This window comes from Macrobrachium nipponense, chromosome 8, assembly GCF_015104395.2.
Source record: "Macrobrachium nipponense isolate FS-2020 chromosome 8, ASM1510439v2, whole genome shotgun sequence".
Lineage (NCBI taxonomy): Eukaryota > Metazoa > Arthropoda > Malacostraca > Decapoda > Palaemonidae > Macrobrachium > Macrobrachium nipponense.
The window spans coordinates 4,301,657-4,314,156 of record NC_087203.1 but is presented as its reverse complement, the minus strand read 5'-3'; the positions used below and the strand labels follow the sequence as shown (position 1 = coordinate 4,314,156).

At 35.3% G+C, this 12,500-nt stretch overlaps 1 protein-coding gene across 4 annotated transcripts in view; it reads left to right on the top strand.

Annotated features, from left to right (window-relative positions):
- Positions 1 to 12,500, top strand: part of LOC135222591 (beta-1,4-glucuronyltransferase 1-like) — a 122,080-nt gene that overhangs the window by 54,457 nt on the left and 55,123 nt on the right. The window contains exon 3 of one of the 4 annotated variants that reach the window (XM_064260677.1): positions 3,312 to 3,486. The exons of the other annotated variants lie outside the window; for them this stretch is intronic. The gene's annotated coding sequence lies outside the window, so the exon portion shown is untranslated. The remainder of the gene's footprint in view (positions 1 to 3,311; positions 3,487 to 12,500) is intronic. 4 annotated transcript variants of the gene reach the window in all.

Sequence of the window (12,500 nt, the reverse complement as noted above, 5' to 3'; positions counted from 1 at the left end):
AAGGGGTTCATACCATTAGGGAGACACACAGGATTGTAAGGACAATGCTTTTTCCTAATTTTCATGTATATAGTTTTCTTGTCCGCGTTGTACCTCACATCATTGAATTAAGTGCTTTTTGGCCTTGCCGCCAATTATCATTCTTGTACATTAGCCCATTGTAGCGAATAATATTTCTGTAGGTAAGCATGTCAAGAAATCTCGGACAAAGTCCTCAAGGCTGACTTCATCTTGGGGTGTCTTCCAGAGGAGGTGTACGGTCCCATGTCCTCCTGGTTGGTCGCACAAACCGGCCCGATACTCTAGAGCGACCTGAAGGTGAAGCTAAACGACGCTTTCTCTCTCCCCAAAAGAAATCAGCCTTTGCATGAGTTTATATTATTCTTTAATACTCAAAAAACAAGCATAGAGTAAAGGACCGGGGTATATTTCTTGACACAAAATAATCAAATGAATGAAGTTATAAGTAGCAATATGTTAAACAAAAGGTCGAATTAGTATGCCAAAGTAAATTGATATCCCTAGTACTAGCAAACATATTCCTCATCCCATGAGAGGGCATCGAATGCATGTCATAACGCAATGGTGTCGGAAGTGATTGTTCGAGGGTGCAACACTTTTGACAAGTACTTGAGGAGTTCCAGGCTGATCATGCAGCTATGACACTTTACTTAAAGGGAAAACAATGTAGCATCTCTTTGCTAAAAGTGAAAACAATGTGGCACTCTATTATTGTAAGCCTATTGGCTTTAAAGGTAAGGCATATGATTTTTAAACTTATGATACCTTTGGCACTCTGCATAAGCAGGGCAGGAATTAAAGAAAAGGTAGCCTAATAGGGCTTAAAAAGAGATGAAAAGGAAATTCAAAAGGTAAAAAATGGAATACCAATTAAGGCAATTACAGGAATGGTAAGAAAGAAGTAATAAGTGAAGAATTTGGCATTCTCTTCAGGATAGAGGGGCATGAATTCTCCTTAAGATGGTGGCACTGCCAAGGCACTTGTGCAAAGAGTTTATCGCCTCTCTCAGGATACTTGGGGTTTCGATGCCTTGGACCTCTCTGAGGTTAATTTCGTGGCATCATAGAGGGATTTGGGGGGCCTGACTTCGAAGCAGATGCATGATTGCCAGCTACTGTGGCTGCTGCGAAAATGGGAGCAACTGCGTTCTTTATCAGTCCTATTATGATCTGTCTCAGTTCCTTGCGTTCTTGGCAGAGTCCTTACTCAGGGACTGGTTAGCTGAGGATGGGGAAGAAGAGGAAGAGATTATTGCTGGTATTCTTGACTTGCAAGTTGGGGCGACTGACAAGGTCATGGGTTGAGAGGCCGCACCTTTGGGTGAGCATCCACTGCAGTCATGAGGGTCCAGAGGAGTTCCTAATGGAATTTGCTTGTCCTCCAGTGGCAAAGCAAACCTGGGGGGTGAGAGGCGGCCCTGACTGGGATTCCGGGAAGGAGATTCGAGCTTTGCTCTGGCACTGGCACTAACGCAGTGCCAGACACAGGCAAGGCATCTAAAATGGGCTCAACGTCCATGAGGGACGGAGCATGGCACTGTCCAGGCTCCTCCGATGGCACAGGCAGTGATTTTATGGCAGGTCTATGTGGACCTGTGGATCTTGCTGAAGTTAATGAAGGGGTTGGACCCTTAGATCATCTGTAATTAGAGGGGAACTTGAATCTTGTCCCAGGAGGACGTCATAATCTCCCTGGATAGGTTGTTACTGCCAGCATACATATTGTAGTTCGGTGGGGTTGTGTTACCCTCAGCTGGATGGTAGGAAGGATCATCCTTATATGGTTGAGGCTCCCGATCGTGACAAGCTTGTGTCCATAGGTATAGAGAGGAGAGATTGTACAGAGTATAACAGTCAAACCAGTCTGTGACATGCACTGCCTGGCGCTGTCACTATGCAATGGTTCTTGTGTAAACAATGGCGCAACCTATACAATCTAATGGGAAACCCTGTACTCTTTAAAACGTGTTTTTTCGGCTGTCCATCAAGGCTGTCAAATGATTTATGCACCATTTACTATATACATTATGTACTTCGTGCAGAAATAAAGATATTTAATTTTGCTGGTATATTTCTTCTACAGTTAAGCCATAAAGTTTTGTAGATATGGCAACTACGTTATGGTTATTTTCTCAGCAGTCTTTAATGATTGGTAAATTATCTCTGCAGCATTTACCAAGGACAATGTGTACCATGTATAGAAATAAAAATTTCAGTTCTGTCTGCTGCAGTTTGTATACACTTGAGCTAAATATAGCTGACCAATTTGTCAATGTTATGTGCCTTTCTTTCGACCATAAACTTACAGTACTGTTTTACTTTCTAGGGGCATAACTAATTATTATCGTTCTTTATTCATGGGTCAAACTGACATGATAAAATTTTATAACAGTAGGGTAAAATAATTTTCACTTTCAACACTGTCATCAATTATAAGCTTCATCCCTAGGCATAATATAATACTATTAATAATAGCCTAGGTTCAATAGGCTGATACCTGTCAGCCAATATTCACTAGTGTGTATTGTTGATTGAGATGAGAAGTGAAACAAGCTCGTCTTAGGTAAGGTCACAATTAGGGTTTCCAGTTTGAGCCCGAGATTTTGGATCTCGGGATTTCGGGACAATTAGAAAATAATCCAGGGATTCCCCTGGAAATACAATTATTTTTTTAGATATATTGTCATTGGTAAACATTCAAAGTAAATGTTTTACACGGATTAAAAGATAAAATCTTAATACTAGGGATACTAAAACAAACAGCATAAATTTTGGTATTTGATGCTAAGAATATCAAGGAATATAACATTCAATGAGTTACATTGGCTAATTTGGTATCATCTTGCTAAATATAAACAACTGATTTGGATTTTTTAGTAGACATGTATGTGAAATACTAAATAGCTTTGCCCAACAACTAATGATAAATAATGTTATGATACAGAAAATACTCAGTCTCCATTTGTGACACTAATTAATATCTATTTTGAAAGCTGTATCAGTGTAATCCAGATGTTATAAAAATGATATATATAATATGATATATATATATTATATCTATGTATCTATATATATAATATCTAATTTATAATTTTATATATAAATTCTATAATATATAATATATAATATCTATCTATATATATAATATGGTATAAATATACACACACACACACATATATATATATATATATATAGATATATATATATAATTATATATATATATATATATATGTAGTATATATGACTATAATTACTTTAACACGTGATTCATTTATCACACATATCCACAGGTGAAAAACTAGAAACAAGGTGTAGGTCCTGACCGGTTTCGACTTTATCTCCAAGCCATTGACGAAGGACTGATACATAGTATTAGAAGTCACAAATATATATACTACAGTGACTACTGACGAACATACACATAACCGTTTGAGACTGCAGATCCACCCACATGCGGGTGTCAAGGTAGGAGTGGCTTTCAAAACTCATTTGGCTAAAATTCACAATATACTCTCAAGGGACACTACCGATATATATATATATATATACCCACCATACGAGACTACAAATCCACACCTGACAGGTGTCAGGGAGGCAGGGTTGGAAATCTCATTAGCACTGTTGCCCCTTTATTGTGTTTTTAGATATGATAATCCTATTTCCATACATCTCTGCTGCCAACCTTAAAATTTAAACACTTTACAGATTTATTTTGATATTAAAGGATCAATTTTATGCATCCCTTGACTGATATTCATATTATGATTGTAACTTTCTTTGATAAAGCTAGAATCAATGATGTTCCTTTCCAGTACGTTATTCGAATACGCAATCATTTTTACCCCTTCCCTGTTAATAGCATGATTGTTCTCATTAACATGTACAAAAATACCACTATTTCCCTGTGCATATCTCACACATTTTTTATGTTGTTCTGTTCTCATTTCCACTTCTTTACCCATTTGGCCAATGTAAAAGTTGTTAGATGACTTACATGGAATTTTATATACACATCCTTTAGTATTGTAGGGGGAGTTCTTGATAAGTACATGTTTCATTGTTTTTCAAGGCGACATTAACACCAAAATTCTTCAAGAGATCGGGGATAACTTCCATATTATTATTATAAGGCAGCACAAGCAGATTTTTTTGTGTTGCAAGGTTCTTTTTGGTTTTGATACATTGTCTTTTTTACTGCATCTAATTCACTTTGTAGTACACTGTCAGGGTATTTCAGTTTCTTGCCTGTATTCCGAATCTTATCCATTTGCTCGTCTATATATTCTCGGCTACATACATGTAATGCTCTTAGAAACATAAATGTAAACACTGATTTTTTAACCTTGTTGTTTTGTCCAGAATAAAAATGCACATAGGAAGAAATGTTAGAAGGTTTTCGTTTGAGGACAGCCAGAAAGGGTAGGCATCCATCATTTCCGTAGTAAATTTAATTGATGGTACTAATTGATTCAACCTGGCAAAAGAGTTATTTACATCTTCGTTCCCTGGCCATACACAAATTATGTCGGGAACATATCTGAATCAAACTACATTGATTGGAATTAAGTTGTTTAATATTTTCTGTTCAAAAAATTCCGTGCAGTTTTATTTCTTACTTGTGACAATAGATTTCAGTTTTCATGTTATTAAAAAATTTTCTCCAACTAATTATTGTAGGGAAAATAAAACAAGACAAACGATCCGAACGATATATTTCGCAAAGTGATGCAATAATTGTACTATGTGTGTATGTTCGCTATAGACAGCGAAACTAATGGGCAGAATTGAACCAAAGTTGGATCATTTATGTGGATTTTATAGTGGAGGGTTTTACCGGGTACAGTTTTGATCCGGATATCCGGCCATGCAAAAGGAAAACATTATTCTGATAGAACTTTTCACGAGGATTACAAATATGCTCTTACTTTTCTCTGCGAAGAAAAATAACAATGATTTTAGGAAATGGATTTTAACCGTGTGTGCGTTTTGATCCGAATATTCGGCCATGGATAGTTCTTTAAAATTAGTTATAGAGAGAAAAGGAAACATTATTCTGATAGAACTATTCACGAGGCTTCCAAATAGTATGCTCTTACTTTTCTTCTAGGATGAAAAAGAACAATGATATTACGGTTCATGCAATGCCAGCACATGGTTGCCAGCTGCCAGGCGTTAGTTGACTAATATATACGTGCGTAATATATATTATTACTGCTACCGCATGCTTGTTACAGTGGGTGAGACTGAGATTGCTCGTGTGGCTTCTTAACTTTATTTTCATGAGGAGTTACGAGAACGAGGTCTCTGTAAAAAGTTACATTCATTTCAATGACAAAAAAATATCAATGATCTAACACCTAAATATATTTATTCTATTACAACATTGCAAGTAATACCTTTTAATTACTGTAGCTAAAGAAAATTTTTTGTGTCAAAACTGAAGAACATAAAAGCACTGACAGGATTTCTAATTGAATCACATATTGCTAATTAACAGCATGGGAACAATAATTCTCCAGGCCGCAGATATTATGACTGCTCAAGTTGGATGGCTGCAACACCTAAGATAAATCACAGCCATATGTCCAAGCAGATGCACACCAACTCGTCCAGTCCTTATGCCTAATAAATGCAAAAGTTCCTTTGTAGATGAGGTCCGACCTCATCTACAAAGGAACTGCTCCAAGGTCACACAGCAAATGAATTGAAGGAGGATGCTTTCCTCAAATAAACAATCATCACTTTGTCAAACCACAGCCTGTTGGATCTAGCAATGAGTAACCAAGCTGCATAAAATGTAAAATGCATACAACATTTACATATATATTGTAACGAATTGCCAAGCATCTGGTTACTATACTTACCAATTACACTTGTTAGAGCAAAAGACTCTTAATCCTGGGTCGGGGACACCATTTATACTTGGTGCACGGTTTGGTCAAGTACCTAGTTACTAGTTACCTCACAACAGCCAGACACCTGAACCTTCATCACACATACAAAACGACTGACTACTCTAAGGTAACAGTGATCCCTTATAGAACTTATTAATCATGTAAGAAATCAGACTAAGTTCATTAAAACAGGCGTAAGGTAATCTTAATTAAAGGGGTTCACTCCTTCAACAATTTTAAATCTAATTATTTACCTGTTTCTGACTCACTTGAGGAAAATCAGTGCAATTACCACTATATTTTTACCTAAATAAAAATAAAATATACATACTGGTAGTAAATAAAATTTAATTTTAAAACCAAAAATTTATTTCTAAATTCATAATTTATAAGTGAAATTCACAATCTCAGGGAAATTTGCTATTACTTGAAAAAAAGTTTAATTAATTCTTGAATTAATCATGAAAAAAAATTGAATCAAAATTATAATTTTATTAAGAAAATCAAATAGTAAAATAATGAAATTATTCAAGTTCAAACTATAAAGCAATAGTTATATTTTGAAAGAAATTTGATTAAATGCAAATTAATTCACAAGTGTTAGATTGATTAAACAAAATGAGAATATAAAAACAGAATAATATGGAAAAGCGATAAAAGCAATGACAGTACAAACATTAAACACATAAAACATAAACACTTCAAAAGAATTAAAGACAAATAAAGAAAAATGTTAAATGTGTAAAACTGGAATGCATAAAATCTTCTAAGTGCACTCAAAATTTATAAAACACCATGCCATTTACCACTGCAGTTTCACTCAAAAAAAAGGAGGCCTGTAACTACCTTCAACGCTTTTGTGGTGCCAAACAATAATAATAATATCACTATGTTCAGATTCCACAAACTACTAAGTTACTTAGGAATTCAACAAAACTATCAATGTAGAGTGACCATCTCAAAAATATAAGTTACTTTAATCGAGAGGGAGAGAGAGAGATTGGCCTCCCTTACACACGAAGCAGAGTCTCAAAGTAGAATGAATGCCTTCTATCTATCAGAGTATATGGGCGTATGGGGGCAGTTGAGAATACAAGTTCGAGACGAAAACATATTCCGTCATCTCCGTGACGTCATAGAATTTTCCAATTCACAACTAACTACTTCGTGTCAACAAGCCCTCTTTTGACAAATTGAAAGAGATAAGAGTTAATTTATCAGTGAAATTAAGCAAGTTCATAGCGAAATAATCTTCAATTACTAAGATAAGATGAAATGATATTGTTTTGATGGAAGGATCTAGAATAATCTGATGCAATATCGAGAGATTCTTACGTGATCGGGTACGTGAATGAACTCCAGCGCTGCATCCCATACAAGATCAACCGAGACAAAAAAATGAGCTGTCTCAGCGGTTTTAAGGAGGGACAAACAACCTCCTTTCTCCTAAACAAAACAACCTCTCTTTGGTATCCTATGCTATCTTCTCTTGCTAACTCCTCTCTCTCTCTCTCTCTCTCTGAGTTTGAAGCTATGTTCCTTCTCAACAATGAACTATACATTATTTAAACATATTATCCTTAAATATGGAAATCAGAACACAAAAATATACATTTTACAACATTATACAAAGCTACTGAGGGGAATTTATTACATTACGAAATCCACAGGATAAGATATTTGTATATATATATATATATATATATATATATATATATATATATATATATATATATATATAATTATATAGATATATATATATATATATATATATATATATATATATATATATATATAGTAGTTGCTTTGTAGTTTTTATTTTACTTTTAGCTTAACGACTGTTATATTACAAAATTAGATTTTTTATCATTCTTAGGTTATTTTAGCATACTTTTTAACATTGTAGGAATTAATTTTTTTATAGCCCTGAAGATGGGAAAGGATTCCCGAAACGTTTGTGTAAATAAAAAGAAGAGATGATTTCCAGTCTTCTCACTTTCCTGTTCATTATACATACATACACATAGTATATATATATATATATATATATATATATATATATATATATATATATATATTCATAATATATTATATATGTATATATACATCTAATGAAAAGATCCCATAAAAATACCAAAATGTAGAAAGTAGATACTATATTTCAGAGACAAAACTCTCTCTCTCTCACCTGGTAGGGGATGGATGAGGAAAGTTACAGAAAAAGTGGTATTCATACCAAGAGGTCAGCTATTTTAAGTCACCCTGGTTAACGATTTCTCTTTAATCTTCTCAATCGTTGGTTGGAGGAAGATTGTATCTATAATATCTGCATCCCCCTCACCCTTTGCGATATCCATTGTTTTTCTTTAAGTAATCAATGATGATTCTGCCATCTGGCTTTTCAACTGACAATTACTGCTATAAATTATACATGACAAATTCCAGTTTATTCTCTGGTTATGGTTATTTACATGGTTAAAAATAGCTGAGCTCTGTTGTCCAAACCAAACTGAATGTTTAGGTTGTATTAATCTCTGAGGGCGTGTCTTTATGGATTGGCTTTAGTTGGACGTTGATCAGGGATATGGCTGAAGTATTTGGGTAGGTAAAAGCAAAAGGGTTAGAGTTTCTGAGTGTCTGTGTCAAGTCTTAATCCTGTTCAGGTACGTGATTTTAATTTTTATTTTGTTGTTAGGCATCTCTCCGGTCTTGTTTTGAAGGAGGTGGTAGAAGATTGTGTGGGCTTTATGAATGGCTATTTTCAATTATATGGTTATGGGTAGTTTAAAGATGACAGCTTCTTACGGATTATTTCAATTTCCTTTTCCAAGAGATCCGGGGAATAAATCTGTAAGGCTCTTGAGAATAAATATGTGTGTGTGTTTGTGTGTGTTTATTGTCATAATTGCAATGCCGGGTTAAATCAAAGTTACCAAATTAAAATATTTGAAGTTTCAAAATTATTCCTTGTGCGCAATGTACACTTTTCCTGACTATGAACAGAAAATGAGAATGAAAACCTAAGTAGAACAACCAGAATCAGTTTCCAATGATAAGGAATGAGTATAACTCGTAATCTGTTCACAAATTAATATAATTTCTAAAAAGGGATGATCAGAAGATATACAATTACAGAAGCTGTGGCTGGCCCACCAAATTTGGTAGCAAAACACTTATCCTACGGGATCACGTAGGTGCATGAAGTACAGATCGAGAACTTAAATTTAGCATTACAAAATAACACTATGCAGTGGAGCACAGTAACCGAGCAACTACATCGCTGGCTCTCACTTGAATCATCCTGTCCAAACTGGATATTGTTGTTCTCAAAACAAGCTAACCCTGGTAGGGAGATGACAGCCCATTAATCATTTTGGAAATATCAAGCTGAGAAGGCGCCGCAATTAAGAGGTTTTCCATCTCCGTTTATTGTAAGAATACAAAAGTCGAAATCTGTTAAGTCAAGATATTCTGAGGGGCCCACAAGCCAGTCACAACATTGGGGGAAATTCTGGACTGGAATCTAACAGGAAAGATCGTTTACTCTACTTCTCGCTTTTTCTCTTCACAATTTGAATTTTATTTTGTCAGTTCGAAATTATTCCCTCAAAATTTGACGTTAGGCTGAAGAAAAGAAAAGAATTATAGGCTCTGATGCTGATTTTGGAATGAACCTGCTACATAGTTCGAAGGGTCAAGAGTGTTTGTCTGCTTGATACCGGAAACTTTCCAAGTATGCATGAAGATTTGCGTCCCCCCCCCTCCCCCATCATGCGGGCGCCCACTGTTTGACCCTTTAGACTAGCAGGTTTATTCCAAAGACAGTATCAGCGCCCGTATTTCTTTAATGCATAAGGAAATTATATATATACATATATATATATATATATATATATATATATATATATATATGTGTGTGTGTGTGTGTGTGTGTGTGTGTGTGTGTGTGTGTGTGTGTGTGTGTGAGGATAAAAGGCCCTTAAAACACTATTTTAACGTTGCAACTATATATTTCGAGCACTTCCTTCTGTGCTCCTGATCACTGGTGAAGTATGGACATAGGATGTCTTACAAGAATACATATGTAGGTTGGCAGTAAGTCTCTATTGGTGACCTAGGAAGGGTGGAAATTAAACTATGAGTTTGATCACATCACCGTGATTCAATATATGCATTAAGCTACAAATGTGCTTTAATATCTAATTCGCTCTACCTCAGAATTAATATATTTTCATGTTTGCTAATTGAAAGGGAATTTTTAGTTGAGATATATATATATATATATATATATATATAATATATATATATATACATATATATATATATATATATATATATATATATATATATATATATATATATATGGATATACATACACACATACACACACACACACACACACACACATATATATATATATATATATATATATATTAATATATATATATATATGTGTGTATATATATATATATATATATTTATATATGTATATATATATATATATATATATATATATATATATATATATATATATATATATATTCATCAATGACGAAATTTGTTCATTTGAAATACCAATCCTTTAAATCAAAAATAATATACGTCTAATTATATAAATTTTGAATGGATTATGATATATTATTATACATAAAAACGTGACTTGAAATCATTATGAAATGACGTAGATTACATCATGCCACACGCGTATGGGCCACGCCTATACTCTCTCTTTCTCTCTCTCTCTCTCTCTCTCTCTTCCGACGCTCCGCGTGGATATTTTCCATTAGATTTTTTTACATTATATATATATATATATATATATAAGATATATAGTTTATAATTTTTTTTCAGGATTTCAGGGGGTCCAAGTGGCGGCCCCCCCCCCCTTGCCACCCACATGCGGGTGCCCATGTCTAGAGATATTTAGGTCCCTCACCCACCACCCCCTACCCCCTACCACATCCCCTGAATGCCAAAAATTCCGTTGGGGGTAGCGCCGTCAGTGGACCTCATGCGGTGCACTGTAGCATTACTTAAGGTTCTTTGCAGCGTGCCTTCAGCCACTAGCTGCAACCACTTTCGTTTCTTTTACTGTAGCTCCTTTTATATTCTCTTTCTTCCATCTTACTTTCCACCCTCTCCTAAATCTGATTCAAAGTGCAACTGCTTTGTTAACCTTTGACTGCAATTTCATTTCAGCGCTGAATGACCTCATAGGTCCCAGTGCTTGGCATTTGGCCTAAATTTTATATTCAACTCAACTTAACTGAACGCCAAAAATCGATATCTGGATCCCCGGAACGCCTCAACGGATTTCCATGAAATCTGGCACGATTAGAGACCTTAGAGGGACACCTCTAAAGCCAGAGTTTCATCCCGGTCGGTTGAACATTTCCGTGGTTGTAAAGGGCCAAAGTCGGAGTTTCTGGGTATTCCTCGGTGCTGCCCTTTCCTAACGATATTTCGCATCATTTGACCCCGGGGTGTTGTGAGAACAAAGAAGTGCTCGGTCATTTTTTTCTGCCAAGCTTGATGATAACTTGAAACTTCGCAGATTATACTTTGTATTTCTAATAGCCATAATGACCTCTTAACTTCTCGATTTCCTCACATTTTTTGGGTTGTCACTACAAAACCTTAAACCTGAAATGAAGTAACAGTGTGACAGGATTCTAATCCATTCACGATGTCAGTGAGGTTACCTCTGACCACTTTTTTAAGGTAGAGTGTTGTGTACAGTCACATAAAGGACAGTAATAAAAAAAAAACAAAGTCATGGGATAACAAAATGTCCGAAACGATGTGTGGATTTGTTGGGGTTTGCGGAAGATGAAGTTCTTGCTTGCGATAGTGAAGATAAATTATTGTAGAGACAAGAAATAGTTGGACTGTTTCCAAGAGGGGAGAGGAGCTGATAGTTGAGGTGAGCAGGAGTAAGATTTCAAAGCTAGACGGAAACTACGAAGGCAGAGTAATGAATATTGGTACAAATGGTGGAAGAATGGAAATGGATCTTCTGTAGAGTTAATGGCAGTAAAAGGTATATATTGTAGTGTTAGAAATGCGAGTCACACAACACTTGTGCAATAGTAGTATATAGTGTGCGGAAAACGTTAGGATAAAGGCTGCGATTGTTTATGGAAGCTAAGGTAAGGCTAATAAAAGCAATGGTTGAGCAACCCTTTTTTCGTGAAATTAATTTGTATGTTGAATGTATATGAAGTGGGTTGATTCTTTTGAGATGAACAGTTTGCATGGTAGCTACATATTGCCTAGGAAATGAAGAGTGAGCTACATATTGCCTAGGAAATGGAGAGTGAGATGTATAGAGATGTGGAGTAGTGAAAAAAGTTTAGCAGAGGAGAAAAGAAGAGTGAGTGTGTTCTGAGACGTTTGGTGTTGTAGGAATGTAGAGAGAATATGGGTAGAGAGGCTGGGGAGAAAAGCGCATCTAGAAGTGTTAGAATATCGGAGAAGAGGAACTTTTTATTTAAAGGCCTATTTGTAGTACATCGATTATTGCAGCAATCATTTTATGGTATCAATGATACAAATTCAGAGCATTTTCCCCCTCAATACGTCCGT